Source organism: Suricata suricatta, chromosome 6 (genome assembly GCF_006229205.1).
Source record: "Suricata suricatta isolate VVHF042 chromosome 6, meerkat_22Aug2017_6uvM2_HiC, whole genome shotgun sequence".
Taxonomy (NCBI): Eukaryota; Metazoa; Chordata; class Mammalia; order Carnivora; family Herpestidae; genus Suricata; species Suricata suricatta.
In genome coordinates, this window is record NC_043705.1 from 114,423,825 (window position 1) to 114,439,687 (window position 15,863).

Genomic DNA, 15,863 nt, shown 5'->3' on the forward strand with positions numbered 1-15,863 from the left:
AAAGAGCCTAAATGTCCATCACCTGATGAGTGGATCAAGAAGATGTGGTATATATATACAATGGAGTACTACATGGCAATGAGAAAGAATGAAATATGGCCATTTGTAGGAAAGTGGATGGACCTCAAGGGGGTCATGCTAAGCAAAATAAGTCAGGCAGAGAAGGATAGATACCATATGTTTGCACTCATAGGTCTAACAGGAGAAAAGGAGAAACCTAATGGAGGACCAGGGGGAGGGGAAGAGGGAAAGAATTTTGGGGAGAGAGGGACGCAAAACTTAAGAGACTGTTGAATACTGAAAATGAACTGAGGGTTGAAGGGGAAGGGGGATGGGGGAAAGAGGTGGTGGTGATGGAGGGGGGCACTTGTGGGGAAGAGCACTGAGTGTTGTATGGAAACCAATTTGACAATAAACTATTTTTTAAAAAGCTGACTAATATTCTATTGTAGGTATGTACCGCATTGTGTTTATCAATTCACCTGGCAATGGACATTTCAGTTGTTTCCATGTTTGGGCTTTTGTGAATAATGCTCCTATGAACATTGGTGTACAAGTACCTTTTTGAGTCCTTACATTCACTTTTTGGGGGTAGATACCAAGAAGTGGAGTTGCTGGATTATATGGTAACTTTTGAGGAACCAGCAAACTGTTTTCCACAGTGGCTGCACCATTTTATATTCCCACCTGTAGCAAAAAACAAGGGTTCCAATTTCTCTTCATCCTTCCCAGTGTGTGTGTGTGTGTGTGTGTGTGGGTGTGTGGGTGTGTGTGTGTGTATCCAGCCTAATGGGTGCAAAGTGATACTTTACTGTGGTTTTGGTTTGAATTTCCCTAATGGTTGGTGATGCTGAACATCTTTTCATGTGCTTTTGGCCATTTGTATATCTCTTTGGGAGAAATATCCATTCAAGTCCTTTGCTCCTTTTGAATTGGGATGATATTTTCCTGTTGTTGAGTTGTAGTAGTTCTTTATATATGCCAAATATCCCCTTATCATATATATGCTATGAAATATTTTCTTCCACTCCCAGCAAATGTTTTTTAGATCTTGATACAAATGCAAAGAAATTTTCCATATTTCAAAATCCATTTAACCCCCCAAATGAGGAGCTTCCACCTTGTTCTTCAGCTGGAAGTAATTTATCTGCAATTTAATGACATGCTAAAGGACATATATCAAGACAAGAATCTAATAGACTTCTTATGCTGCCTAGTAAATGAGGAATATGTTCAAATAATATTGCATACTCAGGGGGTAGGATACACTAACTTTGAATCCCAATTAACAGCAGTGTTATCCCATACAAGAAAATTTCATTTTGTAAATAATATATATGTATTATAAAAATTGTACTTAATTATGATTATTCTATTTTGAATTTCATCAATAAAAATTTGGAGAAATTTGTTTCTCTCTTTTTTCACAAGTACGTATGTAATATACTCGCTTTTTCTTCTTGGCCTGCAAAGCCTAAAATATATGCTCTATGGACCTTTAGAAGTTTGCTAACTCCCATCATAATAGATTTATAGATTTATTATAGGATTTAGTCCTTACATAATCGTAGAAAGGATTGGGAAAGTTAAAGTCCATAAGAGAAGCTGGATGATCAGAGAATTATTATCAGTTAATCTGAGAAATCAAACATGTTCAGATACTAAAATCATATTGCAAAAGGAAGGCAAAAGTATGTGGGGAGGAGGGAACAGTTCTTCTATGTAGACTCCACCTCTGTGGTCCCACAATATCTAGCAGTGTATCTGAGCCATTGTTAGTCAACAGTGTCAGTACTTGGCAAGAGAAGCTAGTAGTTATGGAGTGGAAAAGAGCAAGACAATTTGGATCCCATGGGTACCTCTAACCTTCAGAAAGTAAGCTGCTGCCTCTCTTCTGCCTTCCAAGTCTCACGCAGATTCCTCTTTTAGCCAATTCTAACTCAGGACCATATAGTTCAAAGGATTCTGGGGAAAATTTTCCAGCTTAATCAAAATGGCATATATAAACCACTACACTGAATTAATAAATAGATGGAGAGTGATCTCAGTTTTCAGTTAGATTATTGGGCTGAGATCTCCTTGTGAGTCAGCTTTAATCTTATCATTTTTATGGGATACATATTTTCCTTTAAAATCAACTTTTTCAAGACTTATGCAGTAAAATGAACTACTTTCACATATATATATATCTAGATGAGTTTGACTAAGTATAGACCCATGTAACTACCACTCCCCTGAAAATATATCATTTTATTATTCCAACTTTTTCTCTCAAGCTCTTTGTAGCCAATCATTACTCCACTAGACCTAGACAACTACTGATCTGCTTTATAGCATTACAGATTGAATTTGCTTCTTTTACAGTATAATTAAAATAGAATCATACAGTATGTACTCTTTCCTCTCTTCTTTTACTAAGCATTTTGTTTTTGAGATAATCCATTATGTTTATCAGTAGTTTGTTTTCTTTATGACTGAATAATATTCTGCTGCTTGGACAGACCACCTTTTATCTATCCATTCACACGCTGTTGAACATTTAGATTGTTTCCAGATTTGTGCAATTATGAATAAAGCTGCTATAATTCTTGTGTTCAAGTTTCTTGGTAGACTCGCGCTTTAATTTCTCTTGGTAAATATCTAGGAGTAAAATGTTTCTTTTATATGGTAAAAGTTTAACCTTGTAAGAAACTGCCAAAATGTTCTTCAAGTGAATGTTCCATTCTAAATGTCACCGTCAATGTATGAGAGGTCTAGAGCTCTACTTCCTTGCCAACACTTGTTATACCTCTTCTTAATGTTAACCTTCTAATGAGTGTGTAATGTTAGCTCGTTGCAATTTTAATGTGCATTTTCCTGATGACCAGTGATATTGAGGCATCTTTTCATATGGGCATTGGCTGTTTGTATATCTTCTCTAATAAAGAGTTTAACCATAAGAGACTCTTAACTATAGAGAACAAACTAAGGGTTGCTGGAGGGGAAGTGGGTGGAAGGATGGGCTAAATGGGTGATGAGCATTAAGGAGGGCATTTGTTGTGATGAGCACTGGCTGTTTTATGTAAGTGCTGAATCACTAAATTCTACTCCTAAAACCAATAAAGAAAAAGAGTTCAAGTCTTTTGCCAAATTCAACGTGTCATACTGTCTTTTTAGTATTGAGCTTTAAGAGCTCTTTTTGTTTTCTAGGTACATGTTCTTTCTTAGAAATACTAGAGGGGTACGTGGGAGGCCCAGTTGACTAAGCATCTGACTTGGACTCAGGTCATGATCTCATGGTTTGTGAGTTTGAGCCCCACATCGGGATCTGTATTGATAGTGTGACGCTTGCTTTGGATTCTCTCTCCTTCTCTCTGTCCCTCCCAACTTGTGCTTTCTCTCCCCCCACCCCTTCTCTCTCTTTCTCAAAACAAACTTTTCTTAAACATTTAAAAAAGAAATCTGGGAAATATTTCTTCCCAGTACATAACTTGTCTTTTAATTTTCTTAATGAAATACTTTGAAGAACAGAGTTTTCAATTTTATAAACTCCAGTTTATTGCTCTTTTTCTTCATGTTTCATAGTATGTGTGTGTGTGCATGTATGCACATGTGTGTTGTTTCATTTAAGAAATCTTTGATTGAGATTCAAGAATATTTTCACTTATTTTTTTTCACTTATGCTTAAACTGAGCCACCCAAGTGCCCCACATTAATTGGTTGTCTTAGAAGTTTTATAGATTGGACTTTTACACTTAGGTCTAGGATAATTTTTTAATATAATTTTTGTGTATGGTGTGAGGTAAGGGTCAAGATTCTTTTCTTTTTAATACGGGTATTCATTTGTTTCAGTATTAGTTGTTGAAAAGACTGCCTTTCGCTCCACTGAATTATTTTGACATCTTTTTTGAAAATCTGTCAGCCATGTGTTTGTAGGTCTGTTTCTGAACTCTCTATTCTGTTTAATGATCTGTATGTCTCTCCGTTGCTCTGATGTTACATGCCAATATTGCATTACTCTGACTACTGTAGCTTTACAATCAAGTCTTGAAACCAGGTAATGTAAACCTTCAACTTTGTTCTTTTTCAAAAATACTTTGGTTAATAAGTTGGTACATTTTACTTTTTTAATGTTTATTTCTTTATCTTTGAGAGAGAGAACACAAGTCAGGGAGTGGCAGAGACAGAGGCAGACACAAAATCTGAAGCAGGCTCTAGGCTCTGAGCTATCAGCACAGAGCCTGATGCAGGGCTTGACCCATGAACTCTGAGATCATGACCTGAGCCAAAGTCAGACACTTAACTGAGTGAGCCACCCAAGCATCCACATTTTATTTCTATTTAAATTGTAGAATGAACTTTAAATTGCTATTTAAGGGGCACCTGGATGGCTCAGCCAGTTAAGCGTCCAACTTCAGCTCAGATCATGATCTCATGGTCCATAAGCTCAAGCCCTGCATCGAGCTCTCTGTGCTGACAGCTCAGAATCTGGAGCCTACCTCAGATTCTGTGTCTCCCTCTCTCTCTGCCCCTCACCCACCCATTAGACAGAGGGTACCTACCCATTTTTATATTATTTGTCTGCTCATGTGATTACCAACAAAGCTGCTACTGATGGGGAGACCCTTGAACAGTGGGCTGTTTTTTTTTAATTGGTCCCTGAGGAACCTTGAAGGTTTCTCAAACTCTTCTGATGTTGGACATGACACTACAATATTAGTTTTACCATATTCCTTTCTGATTCAGGAAAACCTTTCAGCTGATACAGTCTTCAAAACAAAATGGCCCCATTCTTTTACAAGGCATCAATATAGTTAAAGGTTTTTTCTGTTTTAATTTTAGCATACTTTGTTGTTATGTTACTAGTGGTAATTTGGAAGAAGATAATGCTGATTTAATAGTTCAACATTATTGGAAAGTTGTTTTTCCTGTAGACCTAACCTTTGAATATTTGTATCTCAGATATCCATTTCATCATATGATATTACTGGATTTGGATTTTAACACATTAGCTGGGTAACCATGGAATGTAACTTAAATCCTCTGTGTCTTACTTTTTCAACTTTACAACAGTGGTGATGGTAACACCTAACCCATCAGGTTGTTTTGAAGATTAAATAAATTTTTATATGTTATGTGTTTGGAAGCATGCCTGACCTACAGTTACCACTCAATATGTGTTAACTGTTATTATCTACCTATTATTATTTTAGAAATATTATATAGTCAGCAAGAAAGAGAAAATAGAAAAAAAGAAAACTAACCTACTGAGTTAAGAGAATAAAAAGAATGAATAAAGAATTTTGTGGGGTATTTACAAGTAAGGATAGGAAATTTAAATGTATGATTGTTCTGCTTAATGGAGCAAGTCTGTCACAATACTTTTTAAATGACAGTAACAACAACAACAGTAGCAACCTAAAACCAAATAATCCCTTTGGGGAGCTCAAGTTATTAATAGATGAAAGTCAATTTGTATTTTCTTTTTGAAACAACCCCTTTACAAATATTTGATGTTCGCTTATTTTCATTAGTTACACAATTTGACATTATTTGCTTCTTACAAATAACAGGAAAACAAGTTCTATTCATTTTCTACTTATCTCAGTCCCACATCAGTTCTTTCCCATTTTCCTTTATTTGGAGATTATAGTAAACTCATCAAATATCTTTATTGGTTTGCCACCACTTGTATTATTATATTTGGTTTTATTTTTCATAAAATGAGAATTTTTGGCTACACATTCTAATTCATTTGTTATAGTAAATTTCCTCTTGTCTAGAGGATGTCTTTGTAGGTTTATAAAGTTAACCTTTCAAGATGAAGATGGTGTAAACTTCCTCTCTTCTCTACCAAATAAGAAGTAGGCTTAGTCTGAGATAGCTCGGTAAAATGACCAGATGATTGGTATAGTGTACTTGGATTTAATATTTGCATGTAATACATTGAAATTGTTTGCTTGGATGTATGATTGGTAGATTTTTGCTTAAGAATTATTAGCCATATTATAGAAACATTTATAAAAAGTATACTACAAATTAAATATCTACCTATAAATTTATCATATAGTTTCAGAGGCTGTATTTGATCACTGATTTATTCTCACTACTCTCATGTATGTATTTTTGTACCTCTACAAATTCCAGAAAGGTTCTGAGGATGCTAGTTGCTTGAATAGACATAAATATGATGGAATCATGTAAAAATGAATTAAAGAACATAAAATAAATATTGAATTGGTGATTTTAAAATGCTAAAAAAAACCTTTGTTGAAAGTAATTACTCCATTGAAGCCTTCAGGTCAGCTCTGAGCTTCCTAATAAGTGAAGCATAAAGGTATTAAAGAGACACAAGTATTTTTCTTTTGACATATTCTAAGAGGGATTTAGGACATGGAATTATTTAGAGGCATAGATATTAGCAGAAATTTTGCTGAAGACAGAGAAATATGCAACATATTGATACATAATATTCAAACATCTCTTCTCCTCCTAATTGTGGGGTAAAGTTTTAATGGAATCTAACCTATATACAGAAAAAGGCATGCACACACACACACACACACACACACACACACAAATCATAAGCATAAAGCTCAGTGAATTTTCACAAAATGAACACACCCATGTAACCAGCTTCAAGATTATCAAAAAACAGAATATTAACCAGTAGCCCCATAAGCACCTGGTACGCTCCCTTGCCTTCATGGACCCTTTTCCCCAAATAACCACTATGCTGAATTCTACTAGCATATATTATTAGTCTTGTTTGTGTGCTTATTCCTTTAAATAAAGGAATCAGGTAGTATGTAGCCTTCTATCTAGCTTCTTTCTCTCAATGTTATGTTTTAGCCATGTATTTGAATGTAGTTGTTGATCACCATTTTTTTATTACTGTGTAGTTTTTTGTTATCTAAATATAACACAATTTATACGTACATTCTACTGTTGTTGGATACTTGGGTAATTTCCAATTTGTGGCCATTACAAATAGTGCTATTGTGAAGAATGCTACTATTATGAATAGTGCTGTAGATGTCTGTGATATGCAGATACATTTTTGTTGAGTATATATCTATGACTTGAACTGCTCCACTATAGTAGGCATATACACCCAATGTTAATAAATACTGACATTTCATTTTACACTCTGCAAACAGTGACAGGTCGCATTTGCTTCACATCCTTGCCAACACTTGGGATTGACAGTTTTTCATTTTAGCCATGTATCTGGTCAGTGTAAAAATACCTTCTGGTGATTTATGTTTCTATTTTCCTTATGACCTATAACACTGATTACTTTTCATATGTCTATAAGTCATTTGGATGCTATCTTTTATTAAGTGTCTGTTCATATCTTGTGCCATTTTCCTATTAAATTGTCCTTTATTGGCAGTCAGTTTGCATGCGGGGCCACTGAAGGAGCCTCAGGTACAAGAGGAGTTCTATACTCTTGACTGAAAAGCAAGACATATAGTTTAGATAATCAGTAATAAAGGCAGAAAAGTTAATATTTTATTTTAAATATTAATGAGGCTGATATAAATTACTACATAGTAGAGGCTCCATGTTACCCTGGCACAGGCTTGGACTGGGGAAATCATTATTCATAAAGACAACTCCATTCCAACAAGAATAGGTTGAGGCTTCCAACTTCTCAAAGGGCTGGACAGCATGAGTTAGCTGCAAAGTATGCTCCTGATAATAAGTGACCTAGCGGTTGGGAGTTTTCTCCCTCCCTTCCTTCCTTCCTTTTAAATTATTCATCTCAATACTGAAAATTGTCTGCCAGAATGATGATTTTGGCATAGATGATATGTAGATATTGAAGTAGATTGAGACAAAGGCCTGTGGTTTATTGAGGTTAAAACTGGCACAAAGTTTTGAGGAAATAATCAGTTTTGATATCACGTTGCTTCCTACTCTTAGCCCACAAATGGCTCTTACCTTTTTTATGCAAAATGAATTAACATATGTTAAATGTACAGAAGAGTCCTTGGCACTTTCTATGTGCTTGGCGTAGTTTGATTGTTGTCCTTATTTTTACCACATTCTGTCTCTGCTGGTGGACCTTTCGGTGCTTGAAATTGGGCATAGTTTGTGAACTTGCCTTATCTGTGTAACTGAAGTTCTAATGCCACTTCTGACAACTCGTAGGAAAGCAGGTCTCTGATGTGTGAGATGATGCGGAGTCCCTCCTCATACCTCCTATCTGCCCCTGATCTTGTACTCGACGCCCCCCAAGACAGATAGGGCTGGGCGTCTTCCTCTTCACTCTTGCATGTCCAGCATCTAGCCAGTGCCTGGCCCCAAAAAGAACCTAATAAATGTCTGCTGAACATTTGCTCCACTTCATCTTTTATTGTGTCATCTGCTGCACTTGAGATGTGTGCGCGTCACGTGGGTTCTGGGTCTACACGGAGTTGGGAGAAACTGGGCAGACTGGAAAAGCCATAGATTTAAGAATCAGATGAGCCTCACTTGAATCCCAGTTTGCTCACTTCTTCCGAGCTGTGAAACCTTGGACAAATCACTTAAACCCTTGGCGCTTTAGTTTCCTCATCAGTTAAATATCAGTAAAAACTTCCAAATTCTCAAAGTTGTTATAAGGATTAGACATAACCTACCTAATGGATCTAGTACTGCACCCTCCTCAATAAATGGTAATTACTATTAAATAACTATCCTTTTTTAATAGTTTTTTGTCAAATTGGTTTCCACACAACACCCAGTGCTCTTCCCCACGAGTGCCCTCCTCCATCACCACCACCTCCCTTCCCCTCTCCCCCTTCCCCTTCAACCCTCAGTTCGTTTTCAGTATTCAATAGTCTCTCAAGTTTTGTGTCCCTCTCTCTCCTTTTAAAATTGCTCAATCAAACCTCTGCTTTGACCTTCCCAGTTTCCTTTCTATTCCACAACCTTAAAACTTTTTTTTCTGGGGCGCCTGGGTGGCTCAGTCGGTTAAGCCTCCAACTTCAGTTCAGGTCAGATCTCACACTCGTGGGTTCGAGCCCTGCGTCAGGCTCTGTGCTGACAGCTAGCTCAGAGCCTGGAGCCTGCTTCTGGTTCTGTGTCTCCTTCTCTCTCTGCCCCTCCCCCTCTCATGCTCTGTCTCTCTCTGTATCAAAAATAAATAAAACATTTAAAAAAAATTTTTTTAAACTTTTTTTTCTGCATTATTTCAATAAGTACTTGAAGCTCAAATGTCCACAATTTGCTAAATGATACTGATATCCCTTTGGTTCACTTTTTCTTACACAAATGTGCATCAGAGAATTGGATAATTTTTAGTAATGCGCCGATTTGTCCTATCCCACAGGGCTTCCTCCATATCCATCTAAGAGAGTTTTGTCTTAGCCTGTCAGGTCCCTGGATCTTTTGATAAACAATCAGGACAGATGGTGACGAGAAATGGCAAGGTAGCTATGAATTACCAAGAATGTTATATATTTTGTATATGTATTACAAACTTCTTTGTTGTGCTTGTAACGGCTTCATATATATAAATCCCATTATTTCAAAATATTGTGAGACTCTCATGAATCCAGTGTCTACCATGTTTATTTCCCTTCTATCATTTCCAGACCCTGGAATGGTGTTAGGTCTATAGCAAGCACTTTTTTAAAAGTTTATTAATTTAAATATTTAATACATTTATCAAAGAAATGTTTTCCAGTAGAATGAAAAAAATGTTGACTCTTACTTAAGGAAATAGTTTATCTCATGTAGAGCTCAATGGATACCACATTCAGAATGTTTCACTCTTTGGTCATCATCAGAAAGTCCAAAACTAGATCTGGGCAAGGGAGAGAAAGTGCCAATCCTTCTTCCTACTTTCACTCTCTTACCTTCTTTATTTATTATATATTTCTTTATTATATAGTATATAAATGTATAAAATATATTGTTTGTTTATTTGAATTTCAGTGTAGTTAACAGCGTGTTATATTCATTTATATTATTCAGTGCTTATCATGATAGATACACTCTTTATCCTCTTCACCTACTTCGCTCATCCCCTCACATCTTTCCTCTGGTAACCATCCATTGTTCTCTGTAGTTAAGAGTCTGGTTTTTGGCTTGTCTCTCTTTTTCTCCTTTGTTCATTTGTTTTGTTTCTTAAGGAATGAAATCATACAGAATCTATCTTTCTCTGAATGGCTTATTTCACCTCGCATTATAACCTCTGGCCATTCATGTTGTTGCATATGGCAAGATTTCATTCTTTTTTTATGTATAAGTACTTAGTCTGGCAAAGCTGACATATATTGTGTTCTTTTAACAAAGCTATAGTGTTATTGCACTAAAATACACCTACTTTAATAAGTAAATACTTCTCACTCCACTGTGCTGTGAAAGAGCAGCATTCCAAGTCTACTTTCTTGCATTGACATAATAGGTATGCACTGGTAGTAAAAATACACAGCATATCACAGTATGCCAATGTGCTTGGCACTTGAAACATAGTTGAGTGACAACTGCATCACTAGCATTTGCAGTGTGCACGGCAGCAGGGCAAAATGATCAGAGTACCACCTATGGTCTCTGTAGGTGATACAACTCTGTCTTTTTAGCATGGACACACTCACTGATAACAGATACATAAAGAGTCCAAGACATATGAACACTGAAATTTGAATCCCATACAATTTACATATCATAAAAAGATTATTTTTATTTTTTCTTACCCTTTAAAAATGTAAAAAGCACTTTTAGCTCAAAGCTGTACAATAATGGACAGTGGGTCATATTTGACCAGTGGGTCATCATTTGTTGACTTATTCCACAAGTCATAGTGGTTATGTCTCTCTGACTACACTCTGATTGACACAATATATATTCAAGGCCAACTATGTGTCAGACCCGTGCCAGTTAAGGAAGATGCAAAGAAAAATATGGCAAAGTTTCTGCTCTCAAAAGGTCTATATACATTCAACAGTTTCTGTGATAAAGATTCAACAAAGATTTTCCTGTCACCTACTATACACTTGCATGGTATTCCTAAGAATATGAACAAGTTCATTCCTTACGGCCTTTCCAACCTTGGTTTGGAAACAAAACATCTCTGTATCAATTACCTATTGCTGGGTAACAAACTACCACAAACTAAACAACTTAAAACAGCATGCATGTATTACTTGCAGTTTCTATGGGTTCAGGAGTCCAGTTACAGCTTAACTGGGTACACTGCCTAGGGTCACCCAACTGCAGTCAAGGTGTTAGCTAGGCTGCTTTCTCATCTGGAACCTCAAATGGGGAAGAACCTGTTCCCAGGCTCACTCGGGCTGTGGGCAAAGTTAATTTCCTTATGGTTCTAGGAGGAGGAGATTAACTTCTTGCCTATCATCTGGAGATCTCCCTCATCTCTTACAGGCTACTGTAAGCTCTGTGCCTCCCAACATGGTCACTTCCTTCCTCAAAGCCAGCTAAGAAGAGGGAGTCTCCAGAATGATTCTGCAAGTCAGATGGAGATTAATACAACAGAGCATACTTAAAGGACTGACATCCCACCACCTTTGTCATATTCTATTGGTTAGGAGCAAGACACAGTTTCCACCCAAACTCGAGAAAAGGAAATTATACAAGAGCATGAACATCAGGAGGCATATACCATGGGGGAACCACTCTAAAGATAATCTGCCCCAGGCCCAAAGAGTAATACAATAAAATATAGGATCAAAAGGGAAGTGTTGTGAATACACCATTGTTTTTCTAAGCACCTAAAGAATAAAGAATACAGGCACCTGGATGGCTCAGTCAGCTGAGTGTCTGACCCTTGATTTTGGCCCAGGTCATGATCCCGGAGTCCTGGGATCAAGCCTGGAGTCAGGTTCCATACTGAACATAGAGCCTGCTTAAGATTCTCTCTCTCTTTCCCTCTGCCTCTCTCCCCCCACTCACTTGGGCTCGCTTGCTCTCTCTCTCTCTCTCTCTCTCTCTCTCTCTCAAATAAAATAAAAGGAATAAATACAGCAAAGACAAGAATTACTGAGTAAGATCTCATGAAGAAAGGAAGGTAGCAGCTTATCTTTGAAGATTATATAAACCAAAACATTTATAAAATTCAATGGTAAATGACACCATTCATGATAATGCAGTGACAGCAACATAAATAGAGATTTGCAGTAAAATGTTGAGAGTATCCAGAATTTTTTAATCCTTTTCATGACAAATTATGTCATTATACCAATTTTTTCAAGTGTTAAAATGTGACACACTACCAGTATTTAATCCAGAATAAACTTCAGGTCCCCCAGATAAAAGCCTCATATAAAACTTATTACCAACTCAAAGAAGAAAATAATATTGTATTCGTTCCAGTCTTACTTTACTATATTTAAGTGATTAGATAAGTTATGCTAATAGTATTGACCATTTCATTTAGTAGATACAGGAGGAGAGAGGGAAAGGAATGAGTAGAAAGGGAAATGATTTCTATTTCTCCAACATTCTTACAGAACACTTACAGTGCTGCAGAAATGGTCCAAATATGGAGACTCTAATAAACCATTAGCACAGACTACACAATGCAACTGATGATGGTAATGTGTGTTTACAATTCTTTATATGCAACAGAAGTCGTTTCATAACTAAAGGAAGTGGGCATTTCTGGCTTCTCATATTCAAATGTTAGTTTTGATTCAATTCTAACTTCCTTATTTAAACATTCTTTTCTCCCAAATTAGCCAAGAGATTCTTTCTCAGTGAGCACAAACCACATGGAAAGTTACAGTTTTTAAGTTGCTCCCATTTCTTAGCTCTTGGTGAGCCAAACAAACTACATTGCTTCAAATGCAGAGATCGAATTTAAAAATTCATATTTGGGTTAAGAAATAGCATGGAAATTTCCTTCCCCATAAAATAATTTTGAGATCCATGTGAATTGATAAATGCCAAGAATTGGCACAAACACAGATCAAATGATCCAAAATGCTAGACACATCCATGTATAGACTTTATATCACCAATAAGTATATTAAGTGAAAAACAACTATAGTGATGAAATAGTTATATGAGATAAAGATAAAGATATAACTTGGTCTATTAAAAACTGGAATTTTCTATAATGGAAGATAAGTTAATACCACTTAATATCCCAGATGTGGGTGGGGCTCTAGGAAAAGGTGTGACTCAGTCTACTAAGGAAAAAGCTCTAAGGCAAAAAGTGACTTGTTCCAAGGCAAAATTCCAGACCAGCTGGGTTAGGTACAAAGGCTAAGTTCCAATAAGGCTATTGTTCCACAATCTACATCACTAATAAAAAAGATTTTTTCAGTGATGGCATATGCTAAAGATTATTTGGCTAACACCGTGACTCTTCTTAGCATATATGCTGTCAGTCCAAACTCATGCCTTGATTTCCTTATTACTAGTAACTGTAGAACAATTTTCCTTGTTTCAGAGGTTTCATTCCTTAGGCTATTCTTGACCCCACCATTTCTTCATCTATCTACTCGGATGTCAAATCCCTATTTCCCTTCTTTTCCAAGCCATGGTCTCCACATTTGATTTAATGTCTACCTACCTCATGCCTGGACTCTTAACGATTGTCTCTCAGTGACTTATCCTACCTGAATTTTCTCTGTCGTGTCCCATCCTCCACATTACTAATGGGATTCATCACTCCCTGACTCTGAATAGGCAGCAAGAGCTTTCTTTGGTCCAAATGGTACAGGCTCCTTGTCTTTGTTTCAGTGGCCTCTGAACCCTCCTGCAGGATCCCCTATGCCTACCCAATTTGAGAACATCCTCCACCAAGCTGGTCTTTCCTCTTATATCTAATCCATTTTTATTTATGTTGTTCTTTTCTCCTGGGAGTCCTACTCCATATGCCTCAAACCAATAGCACGTCTTCCATTAAAATTTTCACAGAAATTCCCATCCTTTTTCTGGATGCAAATGAAAATTTCAATTTTTTATCAAATAGGAACTTGAACAAGTTTTATCTCTCTTGCCATAGTATAGGCACATATGTCTTATTTATCCTTTACTCAGAAACATTCTAAACCCCAAAATTCTTTTTTTTATTTCTTTGATGTTTTTTATTTTTGAGAGAGAGAGACAGCGTGAGCAGGGGAAGGTCAAAGAGAGAGGGAGACACAGAATCAGAGCAGGGCTCTAGGCTCTGAGCTGTCAGCACATAGACCGATGCGGGGCTCAAACCCATGAATCAAGAGAACATGACCTGAGCTGAAGTCAGGCACTTAACAAACTGAGTCACCCAGGCACCCCAACCCCAAAATTCTTAAAATTACTTGTTGAATAAATGCAGTAATCTTCAAAAACCAAATACCATATTTACTATATGTGACTACTCTAAAAAAGAAAATTATTTAACCAATGTGTAACTAACCAACTCACAGACTCTGGATAGAAAATTAGTTCCCATTTCCATGCTTTGAACTTATATACAATTTGCATTAATGACTGACTGAGTTAATAAACTCGGAGCTATATTAACAATAAAAAGTGGCTGCATTTACAACAGAAACCTGATATAAAAACAATCCAAGAGGCACTCCGTGTGACCTCTTTTATAAAACATATACAGACTGTAAATTTCAGTCATTCTAAGCTTCACATTTCATAGAGCATGATCATTTAAAATGACTTCTGTAATTTTCAACCTAATAATAATCACAGCCTACAATTATTTAGTACCTACTATGTGTTGGACTCTGTGCTAAGAGCTTTACGTATATTCTTCTTTAATCCTCACTGTGAGATGGGTATTATTATCCTCATTTCGTAGGGGAAGAAACTGAGAATCACAGAGGTGAAATAACTTTCTTGGGACTTCCCAGCTAGAGGGTGAGAGAGCCAGAATTAAAATATATATTAGTCTGACATCAAAGTTTATGCTGTTACCCACCTCATTTCAGTAAAGATCTCTCTTAAATACAAACACAAATAAAATATTATTTTAAACCTCATTTTACCTATTATGTAATTTTGAGCATACTGGCATGTCATTTTGTCATGGTATCAATAAAAAAATTATTTTCTCACTCTTTTCAACCAATGACAATATTTACAGAACTAGTTAGTATTAGAGTACTTAGCTCAATTTATTGAATTTTGTTTATAATTCAATTAACTATTCACAACAATTTCAAAACAGGTCTAGAAGATGAATTTGCATCATCAGCCTCTTGTGAAAAATACTAAGATCACACAAAACTTAAGTGCCATGCAAATGAAATTGAGAATCACTGAATGTAAGTCAGTACAAATGCTGATAATATAATTATGTTATGTCAGATTCACCGAGAATAAAACAATTGTGTAAGGAATATTTCACAAGTATTGCCATTTATGTCATCTTAGAAAAATGATATATTCTGGAAAAATACTAATCTAATTTCAGAAATTAACCATTTTATGGCTGAAGGACCTGAATGTGAGACAGGAAACCATCAAAACCCTCGAGGAGAAAGTAGGAAACAACCTCCTTGACCTCCACTGCAGCAACTTCCTACTCAACACATCCCCAAAGGCAAGGGAAATGAAAGCAAAACTGAACTCTTGGGACTTTATCAAGATAAAAAGCTTCTGCACTGCAAAGGAAACAATCAAGAAAACTAATAGACAACCCACAGAATGGGAAAAGATAGTTGCAAATGACATATCAGATAAAGGGCTAATATCTAAAATATACAAGGAACTCACCAAACTCCACACCCACAAAACAAATAACCCAGTGAAGAAATGGGCAGGACATGAACAGACACTTCTCCAAAGAGGACATCCAGATGGCCTACAGGCACATGAAACGATGCTCAACATCACTCATCATCAGGGAAACACTAATCAAAACCACATTGAGATACTACCTCACGCCAATCAGAGTGGCTAAAATGAACAAATCAAGAGAATATAGATGG

The 15,863-nt window shown here is 36.4% G+C and overlaps 1 long non-coding RNA gene across 1 annotated transcript in view; it reads left to right on the plus strand.

Annotated features, from left to right (window-relative positions):
- The window catches only part of LOC115293789, an 86,044-nt gene extending 70,857 nt beyond the window's left edge, over positions 1-15,187 (plus strand). The window contains exons 2-3 of the long non-coding RNA XR_003909598.1: positions 12,438-12,521; positions 15,101-15,187. This is a non-coding gene — a long non-coding RNA (uncharacterized LOC115293789). The remainder of the gene's footprint in view (positions 1-12,437; positions 12,522-15,100) is intronic.
- Positions 15,188-15,863: the final 676 nt, after the last annotated feature.